This window comes from Gadus macrocephalus, chromosome 3 (genome assembly GCF_031168955.1).
Source record: "Gadus macrocephalus chromosome 3, ASM3116895v1".
Classification (NCBI taxonomy): Eukaryota; Metazoa; Chordata; class Actinopteri; order Gadiformes; family Gadidae; genus Gadus; species Gadus macrocephalus.
This window is the reverse complement of record NC_082384.1, coordinates 8,016,845-8,032,240: the sequence shown is the minus strand read 5'-3', so window position 1 is coordinate 8,032,240 and position 15,396 is coordinate 8,016,845. Positions and strand designations below refer to the sequence as shown.

Below are 15,396 nucleotides of genomic sequence, written 5' to 3'. Positions count from 1 at the left end.
ATCTATTCCCCGTTTCTGTCGATTTGAGGAACTATTTCAGAGGGTGCAAATGAAGTGCTTTGACCACTAGATGGCGCAGTAGGTCAATACTTGCAGGCTACAGTTCATCATCGGCGGCGCCAGATTATTTACCAACACCTTTGGGAGTTCAATGGGTTCGTTCGTTCTCAAGGACTCGGGACACGCATCGACGGCCCGGCGTTGAAATCAATTTCCACTCGGGGAGTTTCATTTAGAGAGCTCCTCTAGATGAGGCCACTGTCACCCACGAGCCAGAAGCTGATTAATGACCTCTAATAAAGCAAAGGCGCTCGTGTGCACGCACACTGCGTGTCGCTAATGGACTGACGTCATGGTGATCCGTGGTGAGTATCACAGCTCTGTGTGATCATTCCGTGGATGAATTCGATTATTGTAGTTTTTTTTTTTTTTTTGACGGAAGCCATTTAGCACCATGTCAGTCGGGCCTACATTCACTAGTGCTGCTGTTTATGTTTTGAAGAGGAAATGTTGTGAATGTGCTGAGGAAATAACTCAATAGATTCAGTAGCAATATATTAGCCTAAAGTTAACACTTTGTTGACCCTAACCCTTTCACAGAATTGTTTGATTTTATATTGTATTATTGAATGCTATAACAATTTTATTTTTTTTAACTTAAGTTTTTCTATTTGTATTATAATATTGGGACAATGAACCTATTCTGGGGCTGGGCACACGTAAATCCAGCAACCCAGCAACCCCAAACGTAAATCGAGCAAAATGCTTCAAACTGCTTCCTCGTGAGCAGAATGCTATTCTCTACATGGGGTTTAAAGCGTTTGTCTCATGAGCAGATTCTATATACTTTGAGATTCCAAATGACATGGAGGGATCCAAAGGAAACCCATATGTGGCACAGATTATGTGGGTTAATGAATAAAGTAGATAGCTGGATATAAAAAATATATGATAGCCTTAATTTAAAATAGTTTATTACAGCCCATGGTCTATTTTCTGTACTTTGTCATACTTGCTTAAATGTCCAGATGTATAAAGTCTATTGATTTATGGTGGAACATGTTAAACCATACATTAAACCACCACAGAGGCAGCTGAGAAGGCCTCTAGATGGCTGTGGATCAAGAGGGGCGATCCGTGGGTACATGCTACTTAGACACAAGTTGGGACTTGATCAATCCCGGCTGGGTCGCCTGGTTGGTGGTGTTGAGGGTGTATGATGTTGTGAGACCCGAAACACCCAATGACCCCAGGTTCCATCACTGATGATGTGTCTAAGTGCATCAATAGATGTATATTAAACTAAACTATGGTGGAACATGTTAAAAATTATGAGTCCAAAGCAGTTCAACTTTATAATGATTTGGATGAAATATGCTGAAATATAATGGAGGTCGAAGATAAGAGGTCAACCATGAAGAAGAACAAAACCCCAACCCTTTCCAGAGAGTAATGATAAGGGATATGGTAAAGGGAATTATTTTGGGAAAGTATAAGACCGTTTTCATTGTCTATACAATAATTGTCATGTCGCATAATACAGGTAAGGGCAGTAATACACAAAATGGTTGTACAAAATCCTGGCAATGAATTAGTCATTTTTGGAAATCTAAGAGTTGGTTCAACATCACTGCATATTTAAAGCCTCATTATTGTACTTAAAAACAATACAATTTAACTTTTCAGCCTCAAACATCAACCGACTATACAGTTACGTAAACTTAAATTGAGCGAAGGAAATAAAAAATTATATGTACTGGCAGGGAAAACTTAATTTACAAAGGGATGACATGGTAAATTGAAGTTCACTCATACTTTTGTGACAGATTGAGCTGCTAAAAGAATAAATACATAACTGATCATTTCTACATAAAAGACCAGTTAGATATTGCCTTAAAATACGCATACAACTAATGAAGGGCCTGTTCATAATTTAGGGTAATTTGGTAAACAAACCCAAAGAAACTGCTGCTGCTGCTTCAGTGACGGGAGTTATATTGAATGTGTTTCAGAAACTCTGGTCCTTTAAGCCATTGGTTCTCTTAGACTGGCAGTCTGTGTTTTGATTACACTGTCCAAACTTTCTTGACCTTTGTATGTCATCAAGTCAGCCTGACTTTATGAAAAAAAAAACTCACACACACACACACTCACAAAAGATGTTCAAAGTCTCATGATTTACCCTCTGGCTCTGGGTGGAATTCCCCGTCATAAGTCCAGCAGTGCTACGATGATGTGTGGGTCGTATCAACAGTATATTGTTGGCAAATTATATTTCTTAAGCGCTGTTGAACTCCCTCTCAAAATACAGTTTTGCTTTCTGTCTCTATACTTAATAATTTAGATGTGAACAGTTTACCGAGCTTTCAGAAATGAGTTTACACTTTTGATGGAATTTTACCAAAGTGAAATTAATTTAACCTGTGTTTGTGTGTGTGTGTGTGTGTGTGTGTGTGTGTGTGTGTGTGTGTGTGTGTGTGTGTGTGTGTGTGTGTGTGTGTGTGTGTGTGTGTGTGTGTGTGTGTGTGTGTGTGTGTGTGTGTGTGGAGGTGGGGGGGGGGGGGAGACCTCCCAAAACCAACTCAGCCGCCATCTTTTTGAGTCACCCCCATCCATTGAGAGACCCCTGTTTCATTTGTGTCCGTGTTGGTGGCTGTCTGTTAGCATGCAGCCGTCGCACTGAGCTGGTAATGCCATGGTTTGTAATGGTTTGTTAGGTGTGGCTGAGGATCGCACCCGGGGGAGAAGGGACCATGGGAACGGGGAGAGATCCGTGGTTGGTCCCAAGCTGACCAGAACAAAGGCCGTGGTCATGGGTTCATGTGGAAAAAGTAGAAGAAAAAAATAAATAGTAGAAGCAATGTAACTGCATCAATTTATTTGAGGCAATTATATATTCAACTCCTAAAATTATGGGATGTAAAATGAGGCCTGACCTTCTGTCTTGTTTATCTTTGGCGTTAGAGGGAAAACCAACTAGCTCACCTGCATGGGGGGAAAACCCTAAGCCTTCCCACCAAGAGGCAAGAGAGCTAACCACTCTACCGCTGCTCAACCAAATGATAACCTGCACATCACATCAACGTACAACTTTGTGCTCTTTTTTAAACAGCTTCTTTCAGAGGAAATCATTAGTTTACTAGGGATAGGAAGTTACATTTTCGTTTTAAAGCGGTCACAGCGGTGGAGGAATAGAGGGACTGCTCGTTGGGTGGTTTGGTCAGTAATTGTTGCTTTGCATCTTGGCTTCAGCAGACTGTTTAGTCAGACTTTGAAGCTAATCCGACTTAAAGAGTTAATCATTTACATGCCGAGACTTTTTCTATATGTGGGAGGCTAGATCATTGTGTGAGTGCGTGTGTGTGTGTGTGTGTGTGTGTGTGTGTGTGTGTGTGTGTGTGTGTGTGTGTGTGTGTGTGTGTGTGTGTGTGTGTGTGTGTGTGTGTGTGTGTATGTGTATGTGTATGTGTAATATATATACACAGCCTAGCAGCTGCATTCCAACCTGATAGTTTATTCAGTTTAATTGAGTTTAGCCACAGCTCTGACGGTGCTCACGTCAACGGAAATGGTCAGCTGACCAATTCCTCGTCTTCGCCCACCCCCCCATAATGATCAGAATGTAATATTTACTGCCCCCGCATCCGCCTATGGGTGGAAATGACCTCCTGCTGAGCAATGACGAATCCTACACCCAGTTCCGGTGTTGAGCTGGGGGGGGGGGGTGGGGGGGGGGGGGGCTGCTTCCTCATTTCTTCCCTGCTGACTCACCGCTGAGGCCCGGCCTCCTAGCCTCGGCCTCCGTCCCGTCCCTCACCGGTGTCCGGTGGTTGGGCCGAGTTCCGGGTTCCTGGCGATTGATTAGATAATGGTGCTTTGGCGAGGAGGCCAGGATGCCTGTGGTGAACCCAACACAGCCAGAATTAACCGGTACAGAGACGGAGAGAGGACCAGGAGGAGGAAGAGGAGGAGGAAGGGAAGTGAATGTAATCTCCTTATGAGGCGCTGGTGAAAATTGGTTAAAGATGGTAAACATTCCTGCAAAACCCGTTTGGAAAATGTGTCTCAGTTGGGGCCATATTCGCTGTGTCTTGTGTATTTCATTCTGATGCTATTTTTATGGGCCCTTTTGGCTGTGTATTACTTGAACTTCATGTGGCCTGTTTTGTTTCGTTTTTTTTCCCCTCGCCTGGTATCGCCTACGCATGGGTCTCTATAGCTCTCTAGCAAATTGAGTTGAGCTAGTGGTATTGATGCTTCGTGGTGGCATGCGCCCACACAGGTACCGATGTTTTTGAACCCAGTGGCGCGACAGCCAAGGCACGGTGCATCCGGTGGAAGGCAAGGAAGAGGAGAGCACGCAGCGGTTGGCCTTGCCATTAGCAGCAGTATGCTATTCTACAGAAGAGGTTTACCACAGGCTCGTCACCAGGTAAACAGATTAGGGGCCACATTTCTAGAGCCCAGCACTGTAATACACATTGTTCATAGATTGGTAAATGAGTATTTGTGTTTTTTTGTTGAAAGGCTCAAGTTTGTTTGGTGAGTATAGTAGAAAAGGGAAGAGATAAGTGAGATGAGAATGGGTAGGAGGTCATCTTCATATAGAAACTGATCACTTTAGACTAGTTTCCTAGCTATCTCTATAGAGATTGTGTCATTCTACTTCCTTAGTTACATACTACGTGTTATTTTTATCAAAGTTTCTCCTGCAGTAACGTTTTTTGGCCAATGGTCTATGTGAGGTTTTTCTTGCCTGAAGACTATAAACGATTGGAAAGAAGATTTTATAAAATAAAATGTATAAGTATTAAACATTTACGACATGGCCTGTAGGATTCCAACGTTTCACAGGCCATGCCGTTCTAAAGAAGAACATCTCGTCAGGTCGTTGGAACAAAGAGGACTGTTGTTCTTGAGAAGGTCACAAGATTTGGAGTTTAGATTTAGATGCAACATAAACGATGCCCATGGGAGGAATTTCACTGTCAGACTTCCGCTAAATAACAGTTTGGCTTTATATTTCTGTTTTTATACCGTAGTCTTTTCATTTGTACGCTCTGTGTCTGGTTTCTTGACGTAGCATCAATGATAGAAGTGCCTTTACTTACAATGTTCATAAAATCCTCAAGCCAAATATGATAACTTGTGATTTCTTCATCATTTAATTTAGGATCATTATGCACTGCTCTTTTACATGTGTCATCATGGGTCCCTTTATTTGCTCATAGCTAAGACAAACAGTGCTGAACAATTAAGAAGTGAGTTCCTAACTTCCTCCCACTTGAAAAACTGGAAATGCTTCACTATAAATTTGTTTTATACCGAATTATATCTGATGCTAGGCAGATAAAATGGTTTAATGGTTAGAGACCTCAGCCTTCAGCCAAAATGTTCTGCTTTGGGAATAAGTAAATATTAAATACATCACTAAAACATTTAAAAAAATCACCAAACATTTTAGTGGTTGAATGGAGTTATTTGCACTTCTTTAAATTACACATATGTATATTTCTTTGTCTCATCTTGGCGTTCTCAAGAGTCTGCCTTTTAAATGTCTATCTCACTCCCAGGACGAGAGAAGGGGGATTCGAGTCGCTTTCAATGCATTCTGATCTGAGTGAGGACGCAGTTCCCCTCTACGCCCAGTCGGGGGCAGTGTTTATCAGAGACCTGCTGCCCTAACCCGCCAGCCTTTTTAGGATGCAGGATTCATGCCTGGCAGTCTGTGTGCTTGCCTGTGACCACCTACTTGTCCGGCCTCTCTTCCTCACTGCCTGTTCTCTACCTGTCCGCTCGCATAGTTATGCACAACTCCCCATCTGTGTCTGTCTGCCTGTCTCTCTGAGTGTCCCCATTCCTGGTCACCGACTGTCTGAACACCTGTCTCCTCCTCTGTTCCTGTCTGGCTGCCCAGGTGTCTGGCTTTGCCCTTCTTTTTCATCCTTCGTTGTCCTTGTCATGTTGTTTGAAACGTCTGGCTGCAGCGTACTGCTGTGCTGGTTCCCTATCAGTGTCTGACTGTCTGTCTAGCTCTCTGTCTGACTGTCTGGCTCTTTTCGTCTCTATCTTCTGCCTAGTTGAATGTCTAGCTCTCTGTCTGTCCGTCTAGCTCTCTGTCTGTCTGTCTGTCTGTCCGTCCGTCCGACCGGCTGGCAGTGTACCCATCACCCACCTGGTTGTGCTGTGTGCGCGTCTGGCACCCAGCTGGGTGGGGGCTAGATAACAAGCCCCCCTGCTGCTCAACCGCTATCACAGCACCGAGGGAGAGAGAGAGATAGAGGAGACACCGTCGCTAGGGGAGAGCGGGAGAAGGCCGTCACTATTACACGAAGAGGGGCCGATTAGGAGGAAGAGGAGGGTTGAAGAGGAAAATAAGCGATGGACAAGTAGACCTTGAGAGAGATAGAGAGGGAGGGAGAATGGATGATGGATGAAGAGGAACGGGTTGAAGGAATCGTCATTACTAGTCTTTGTAATGAGAACTACATATGAGACAAAAATGTTTTCCATTGTGGTTGTTTTAACCTAATGCACCAATCAATTATGTTTGCCTGCCTCTATGTGATCAATGCTTGCGACTTCTACATTTGGGATGAGGATGTGATGAGGAGACAGACCAATGAGGCTGTTAAAATGGTCCTTATTTTTGTGCTATTGAATTAACACACACATAAAAACACACACACACACACACACGCACACACACACACACACATACACACACACACGACACGTCAGTGAACAACAGAGCTGTATTAGGAAACATCATGCACAGAGAAAAACAACCAACAAAAAAAGGGCATGTGAATTCCAGATAGTTGTAATGTAAATAACTCACATTTGCACTTCATATATGAGTATAATGCAAAACCCTGGACTCTACACGAATGCTACATGAACAGCAGTCTTCCCTCTGATGTGGTCTGATACTGAACTCTGATACTGTCCCACTCGCTAAAGACGTATATGTTGTCTTATCCTGGCCATGAGATTATGTTTGAGAATTGGCAAGAGCTGCAATTAAGGAGCCGAGGTTAAACCTGGCTGACTTCACGTTGACCTCTTCAGAGTAGGAGGTTTAAAATGGCTGTCTTCACGTTAACCTCTTCACAGTGCAGAGATTAAACCTGGCTGACTTCACGTTGACCCCTTCAGAGTACGGAGGTTTAACATGGCTGACTTCACTTTGAGGTTAAACCTGGCTGACTTCACGTTGACCCCTTCAGAGTACAGAGGTTTAACCTGGCTGACTTCACGTTGACCTCTGCAGATTACGGAGGTTTAACCTGGTTGACTTCACGTTGACCCCTTCAGATTACGGAGGTTTAACCTGGCTGACTACGAGGATCAGATTGCAAAAAAAATGCTATTTAAAACTATTACAATACCAGAATAGAACCATAAATATGTAGGTTAATACAGATACACACAACAGTAGCCTATATACATTTGTTTTGCCATGTACTTAGAAATAACGTTGTAAGATATGTAAGGGATAATGCCCGACGAGGTGTCCATTATCAGGAATTAATGGACGACGTGGAGGCGTGAACCGTCCGACGCGAAGCGGAGGACGGTTGCCTCCGCGAAGTCCATTAATTCCTGATAATGGACACCTCGAAGGGCATTATCCCGCGTATACCACGGTCACTTACCAACGGTGACCAAATTAAGACCATTAATTTATATTTTCATGCGTTTTACAATCTGAATATAAAGTTTTCCACAAAACATACATTTGTTTCCCTGGTTACGCCTGAGGGTCCGACTAATAGCCGGAACCACCATTACACGCCCGTTGGGTTCTCATGCAACGGAAACGTTGTTCACTCCTCCAGTAATTAGGACGGACCATAGCTACGACTTTAGAACGGGAGGTAGCGGGAGGTATTATAGTCCGCTGAGCTTTGTTTTGTTTCCCGTTGCTATGGTTACTACTATTTTAGAGACGATACGCCAGCTAGCGCATTAATTGAGAACGGTAAACAGACAATTTGACGGAACTACTTGTCCAGGCGTCCGTATATCAGGAGTTAATGCACACCCTGCATCCAATCAGAATCGAGTATTCCCGCAGACCGTGGTATAAGGGTTTTTATTCTACTTCATTTAAGAATGCTCGATTCTGATTGGCTGGGAGGGGTGCATTAATCCGGCATATTGCCCGCTGATTTGTCGGTTCTACTTGCTGCTGACTGAGCACAGTAGATCAATACGCCGCTTGCATCGTTTTCTATCACATACATTTCCAAGATGAGGTCCATAGTAAAAATAAACCAAGGAGTGCATGTTTGATCGATCGTCATTAAAGCTGACTTGATACGAATGTAGCAGCTACGTTATTAAACTAGTGATCAGATCCAGCCTTGTGTGGCACTGGTTGCTATAGAAACGAGTTACCTACAGCTGAGCTAACGTTATTCACCGTAGTTCTAAAGGGAACTACTTTTCGAGGGAGATGAACTTAAACAGAGTGTACATTTAATAAGCATGCAATACGAATGCAATACGAATTTATTATGTTGGCCGGCGCGAAGTAGAATAAACGGAATAAACGGAAGTAGAATAAACGGAAACGTCAAACATTTAGTACGGTTTACACAAGACAATTCCAAAGGCCTCCCTGTAGCCTCTGGTTCATAACTCATAGCGTTGGCCTAAAGGCCTTATCTGTTAACACAGTTAGTGTGAATAGTTGAACACTGTATTGTTATGTGGCTTGTATGAAGCTATGTCTTTCATTTTAGGAATGTTGAAAACTAAATGAGCTGGTTGATCGTAGTTTATTCACCTGTAAAAGTAGCTGACCGCCTGATAGTGTTTGCTGCTTCACTCGGCTTGCTTCATTTCTACTACAAGATACATTTACACTCAATGTTTATTTGCATTATGTTGGCCTGACTGTCTCTGGCTGGATCTGATTGGATGTACAATGAGTGGGTAAACTAGAAAATGAAAATGCCTCCAACTGTGCCCAAGACTTATATGGCAATTTTAGAACGTTTGCAATGTTTTTGTGATGAACAAATGCTTAAACATAATAAAAAAAAAAACATCACGTTCAGTATACATATTTACTATCCACAATTGAGTCATCTATTTAGTGTTGTTTACAGTACCAAACTTCTTGGCTGTGTGTGTGTGTGTGTGTGTGTGTGTGTGTGTGTGTGTGTGTGTGTGTGTGTGTGTGTGTGTGTGTGTGTGTGTGTGTGTGTGTGTGTGTGTGTGTGTGTGTGTGTGTGTGTGTGTGTGAGTGTGTAAAGGAGTGAGCGGGCGCATGCTAGACCCAGCCTCTGTGTTTGTTTCTCTTTGTTTTGATCCATGGAGCTGAACCCGGGATTCTCATTCTCCACATTTCTTGGTGATGTGATAAGAGTGAAACTAGCGAGCTAGCTACACCTCCCACGCCCTATAGGGCTACGATACCACGCACACACACACCCACACAAACACACAAACACACACACATACACACGCACACACACATAACTCTTGAATGAGACCATTCTAAGAAGCACTCCATTAAGCAGCCTAAAGCAATGCACTATCTTCTGATAGTAAATGCATACAAAGACATTTTCTAAAACAAGAAGACTGATTTCATGTCCTAAATTCACAGTTAATCCACTTATCTGTTCTCCATTTGGAGTGACTAAACACTACTCTTTTTTTCTTTTTTTAACCCTTCCCATCTAACCCTTCCCATGTCATTTTTGTGTTGGTTTCTGCCTTTGTGTCTTCTCCTCCCTAGTTCTGGACTGCAGTGATAAGCCCCTTTCACACGTGGCGGCTTTCCCTGGAAAGTTCCACTAGACTTCCTGAATGGGTTCATGTGTGAAGGGGAACAGGGATCAATTTCCGGTGAATCTGCACCTGCAATTTGCCGGCTCGAGACTAGTAAACTTTCTGGATCACTGCCCGTACAGCTGTGAGGTGAATGAAAGCAGTAATCTAGGCAGGAGAGGCAAATGTATACAGGACGTAAGACGCTCTCATGAAGCAAGTGAACCAATCTCAAGACACCGCTGAGGACGTATTTGATGATGAGACTGATTATCTTTACATACTAATGCTGTTAGGGTGATTCAATAACAATATAAATACAGATTATTTGCTCGCGAACAAGCTTCTTTTTTCCAGAATGTCTTGAAACTGGCCAGATTCTGAAATAAGAGGAACTCCTCTCAGTCTGCACATTTAACGGCGGCTTGCCTCGACAAGTGCTGCAGTACCGCCACATGCCGGAGGATCACTGGGCCAGTCTAATCCAGCGTTGCTACGCCATGTGTGAAAGGACGCAAGGCGGAAATGTTCCAGAACGGAGCTGCGTGTGTGAATCACAAGCAATGCCTGAAAAGTTATCCCAGTCATGTTCGGGAAACTATGTTTGAAGGGTCTATAGTTAGCAGCTGTATCCACACAGCCACTCTCTGCTCGCCATAGCGGAAAGAGATAACCAAACGCAAAAATAATTCAGAACAATGATTCGTGAACTAGCTTCGCACAGCTGATGGAGTCCCTGGCGTACCAAAGGACACTCGACATGCGAGTGGCGAAGAGCAGAGGGGATGCCAGCTGTTTCCCCTCCATTGTCCAGCAACAGACAACAGTTCCTTATCGTGTTACTGAACTGAGATTGGACGTGTACGCCGGTTTGTGTGTAGACATTAGGACCACTTCACAGATAATTAATTCACACACACACACACACACACACACACACACAGGCTGGGGGCCCTTAATGCCGGCAGTGAGGTGTCTTGCTCAAGGAAAACCAGGCTCTTTTGCAAGGTGGAGCTGAGGTTCAAAGCAGCCCATTAGTGAATAGAGCTGTTGTAGAGATGGCTAGGTTGAAGTCAATTACAAATCAATAATTAAAATACTGATAAAAGTACTCTTATTTCTAGTTTGCTCCGTTTTTCTGTTCTGTATCCCACTCATACCATGTCGATCATTAACTATTCATATGAGTAATATATATATATAAACATACACTTTAAAGGAATGACATACATACACTTAAATACACAAAAATGTATTATAATTGCATTAGAAAGAATGTCATTCAATTGTAATTGAAATCAGGGTGATACATTGACCCTTCTGTACCCCGAGGTGAATGGTCAGATGGTCAAACCTCCTGACAGACACCATGCTACCCCGGCGGCTGCTCAGAGGCTAAACGGACACACGGAAGGTCGTGGTGGCACCTTAGAGATGGGGTAAACAGTGTGGGTGTTAACCCCCAGCCAGTGATTTTACACCCATGCTGTCTTAATCTCCTGTTGAGGAGGTGGTGACAGAGAGATGTGTCCCCCTCATCACCCATAGATTCATATCTTGCTAAGCCGCAGAGGAATGCATGTTTTTGTCATGACATACTCTGCACCCCATGTAGGAGGGGAGAGGTGTTTATGGACACCTTTTCACAGAGAGGGGAAAAAACAAGTTGTAGCCCCCCAACGCGAACATCGGTTACGTGTGTCCCCACCAATGTCCAACGTGTACCATCTTCACTTCAGCCCTGGTTAGGACCAGACCGTGTTTGGATTGACACCTGGGTTTTTCCTACAATGACACTTATGTGAAATTGTTCTATTGACGGACCAGGTAGGCAGGTACCAAGGCACCGAACATGACGCAAAACAACCCTATGACAGACCTGTCATCTGTGTGACGGTCATCTGGGCGGCATATATAGGGAGTGACAACCAGGGTGATTAGATAACTAACGAGGAGCAGGTGTGAGTGATTAGTGGGCTGGGGATGCAGAGGGAGGAGACCGGGCGGTGACACATTCACTCCTCTGCACTTGTCATCGCCCCCCTTCTCTCCCGTAGACAGGGAGCTGCTGCAGTATTCTTTCGATTTATTCATTATAATAATCGTACAACCATCGATACATTCAGTGGTGGGGAGAGCAGCGCGTCGTCTCATTTTAGATTTCAGATGTTGTACGCCGGCCCTTTGGGGTGCTTCGTGACTGTCAAGATTTAATTCCCAACTCCCCTGGGGACTGCCTCAAATCCCTCATTCATTCCCCAGTCACATGGGAGGAGAACTCTCTCCTCTCGTCTATTCCTCCAGCGATCATTGAGCACAGAATATCACCAACGTACCAGTCTACTCTATGCGCTTGATAACAGGCTGCCCTGTCGCCTGCCAACTTTAGTCTTTATGCGGATAAATGATCTTTTTGGCACATTATACAATGAACAGAGCCAGCCATGCCTCCTACACTGTTTGGATATCGTCATTTGAATCACAGTGAAGACATCCAACACCATTATGTCCCACACCTGTCAATCCATCCTGTGGGGTGATTGGCAGAGGGCAGGCGTTGGCCTTCCATCGATGACGTCGTTTCAAAGACATGTCGCCATGTCTGACCTCTGGGCAACCTTCCTGTGAAGGCAGTCTGTCGCTGGAACCCACCACAGATTGTGGGCATCTGGCCCGGCTGGAGTGCCGGCGTGACGGCCGTGCCATTTGGCAAGCTGTAGAGCCAGTGACAGGGCGGGGCCGGAGCAGCCTAAGCAGGACGACGGGGGGGGGGGGGGGGGGGGGGGGTTAGAGGATGATCGATGGCTCGTAGGAACGGGTGACCTGGTTCGCTTCTCCGCAGCCCAGGAGAGAGGAACCTGGTGGGGTGGGTGTTCACATCAATGCTTATGTCCCACTTTCGCTCTCTCCACCCAAGTTATCATTATTATTCACGAGCCACTAGTGATTTAGTGGCTTGGCCTTAATCACGTTCTCTCTCTGCCTCCATGTCTTGGCACCAGTCTGGAAACTCCTACACTGACTGTACCACCAGCCTCCGATAACTGTATCTCTTCATCTACACACACCACACACACTTAAAATGTGCAGACATGTGTCATGTACAAATAATGGAGGAGCTAAGTTCTGTTTTTACGTCTCTCTCTCTCTCTCTCTCTCTCTCTCTCTCTCTCTCTCTCTCTCTCCCTCTCTCTCTCTCTCTCTCTCTCTCTCTCTCTCTCTCTCTGTATTTAGTCTCTCTCCCTCTCCCTTTATTTCCCAAGCTCTGTCTGTCTGTCCGTCTGTCTTTCTGTCAGTTTGCCTGTCCGTCTCTACCTCTCTGTGTGTATGTGTGTGTCTGTCTCTCTGTGCCTTTGAGTCTCTCCTTCTTTCTGTTCCTCTGTCTCTGTGCTGCTCTCTGGCTGTGCGCTGCCAACAGGTGGTCTGTGACAGCGATGTGTGTGTGCTCCACACATCCTAAGTGGAGGGGTGGAGGGCAGAGGTCAGAGGTCAGAGGGCCATAAACATGTCTTTGGAAACATCAGCTGATCTCCAGGCCACTGCTTCAACACTCCTGTAGAAAAATAAAACCTGTCAGCACAAAACAAACAAAAACCACACACACACACACGCACACACACACACACACACACACACACACACACACACACACACACACACACACACACACACACACACACACACACACACACACACACACACACACACACACACACACACAGGTGTTAAATCATAAACACATGAGCATTTACTCTATTTTTATCGAATTAAATATCAATCTATTCTCTAGACAGAGTCTATCTGATACAGAAGTCTGTACTCTCCTCTCACTTGCATTCTCACATGAGCTCTCTCTCTCTTTCTCTCTCTCTTACTTGCACACACAAGTTGTATCTGTCTCCCTCCCCTCCCTCCTCCCTCTCCTCCCCACAAGCCAAGGGGCCTCTTGCTGGTTCAACCAGTTCCAGGAAGTGGATAACACCAGGCTTGAGTTCCCACCCCCCCCCCCCCCCCCCCCCCCCCCCCCCCCCCCCCCCCTCGCCCCCTGGCGGCAGAGCTTCCCAGTGGAGAAAATAGACTCTGCTTGGCCTCGACGTCAAATCCCTCCACGCGCCGGGAAAACAAACACAGGATCAATCAGGAAGGGTCCTAGTGGGGGCTGCTCCCCCCTCCTCTACGTCTTGGCCAATGTCTTTGGTTGGTCTTTTTTCAGCCCGATCATGCATTGATTCCTGCCAGAGCTGCAGCCTGTCTGTCACCTTGACCTATGGTCTCTTGGAGCCGGGCGCGCTGCTGTGTGTCGTTCTGTTGTTCAGTTCCTCGGATCCTGAAGCAAACAGGAACACGAGGCCTGAGGGTCACGGTCGGCCAGTCACATCGTTTTTTTTATTTATTGGCATAGAGAAAGGGAAAAGTTTTGTTGTACTGTTAATGGGAGTCAGTGACTATAACGTGTCACTACAAAATAGCTGATAGGAGTAGAATGACTCTTAGGGCATCGCTTCTCAGGCTTTTCCCGCAACCCGCCCAACAATCACCTGACATCATCATTATAAAATGTAAATACTCTTGAGAGCAGTCACCCCACTGCTTCTGAAGTCCCACCTCTCTCTTTCTAAAGTTCAGGCTAGCCAAGCATGGGAAAGCTTTCTTCTGGTTTCCGATATTTGACTGTTTTTCTACTACGTTCTGATCCATATTTAACGAATGCTCAGTAGAGACATTTAGACATTTGAACCTTCCACTCAGGATACATACCAAGCAACAGTTTGAGCGCTGGAGTGCAGCCCGCTGACACATCTCCATGCCGCTCTTTGGTGCCCCCGCGAGCCAAGCAGCACACTCTCTCACTCCTGCAGCCTCTCTCTCTCACTCACTCCTGCAGCCTCTCTCACTCACTCCTGCAGCCTCTCTCTCTCACTCCTGCAGCCTCTCCCTCTCTCACTCCTTCAGCCTCTCTCTCTCACTCCTGCAGCCTCTCTCACTCACTCCTGCAGCCTCTCTCACTCACTCCTGCAGCCTCTCTCTCTCACTCCTGCAGCCTCTCTCTCTCACTCCTGCAGCCTCTCCCTCTCTCACTCCTTCAGCCTCTCTCTCTCACTCCTGCAGCCTCTCTCTCTCACTCCTGCAGCCTCTCCCTATCTCACATCCTTCCAGCCTCTCTCTCTCACTCCTGCAGCCTCTCTCTCTCACTCACCCTCAGTCCTCTCTCTCTCACTCACTCCTGCAGTCTCTCTCTCTCACTCACTCATGCAGCCTCTTTCTCGCTCGTGCAGCCTCTCTTTCACTCGTTCAGCCTCTCTCTCTCACTCCTTCAGCCTCTCTCCCTCTCACTCACTCCTTCAGCCTCTCTCTCTCTTACTCCTTCAGCCTCTCTTTTTCTCACCCCTTCAACCTCTCTCTCTCACTCACTCCTTCAGCCTCTCTCTCTCTTGCTCCTACAGCCTATCTTTCACTCCTGCAGCCTCTGAAACACTCCTGCAGCCTCTCTCTCTCTCACTCCTTCAGCCTCTCTCTCTCTTGCTCCTACAGCCTCTCTCTCACTCCTGCAGCTCATAACTTGAGTCAAGGCCCACAGAGCAAAGGGGGAACTCCGGACTGCTCTTCCTC

At 45.6% G+C, this 15,396-nt stretch overlaps 1 long non-coding RNA gene across 1 annotated transcript; it reads left to right on the top strand.

The window, feature by feature from the left end:
• Positions 1 to 1,314: 1,314 nt before the first annotated feature.
• On the top strand, positions 1,315 to 6,731 carry LOC132453902 (uncharacterized). The gene is made up of 2 exons (XR_009524836.1): positions 1,315 to 4,432; positions 5,541 to 6,731. It is a non-coding gene; the product is annotated as an uncharacterized LOC132453902 (long non-coding RNA).
• The last annotated feature ends 8,665 nt before the right edge of the window (positions 6,732 to 15,396 follow it).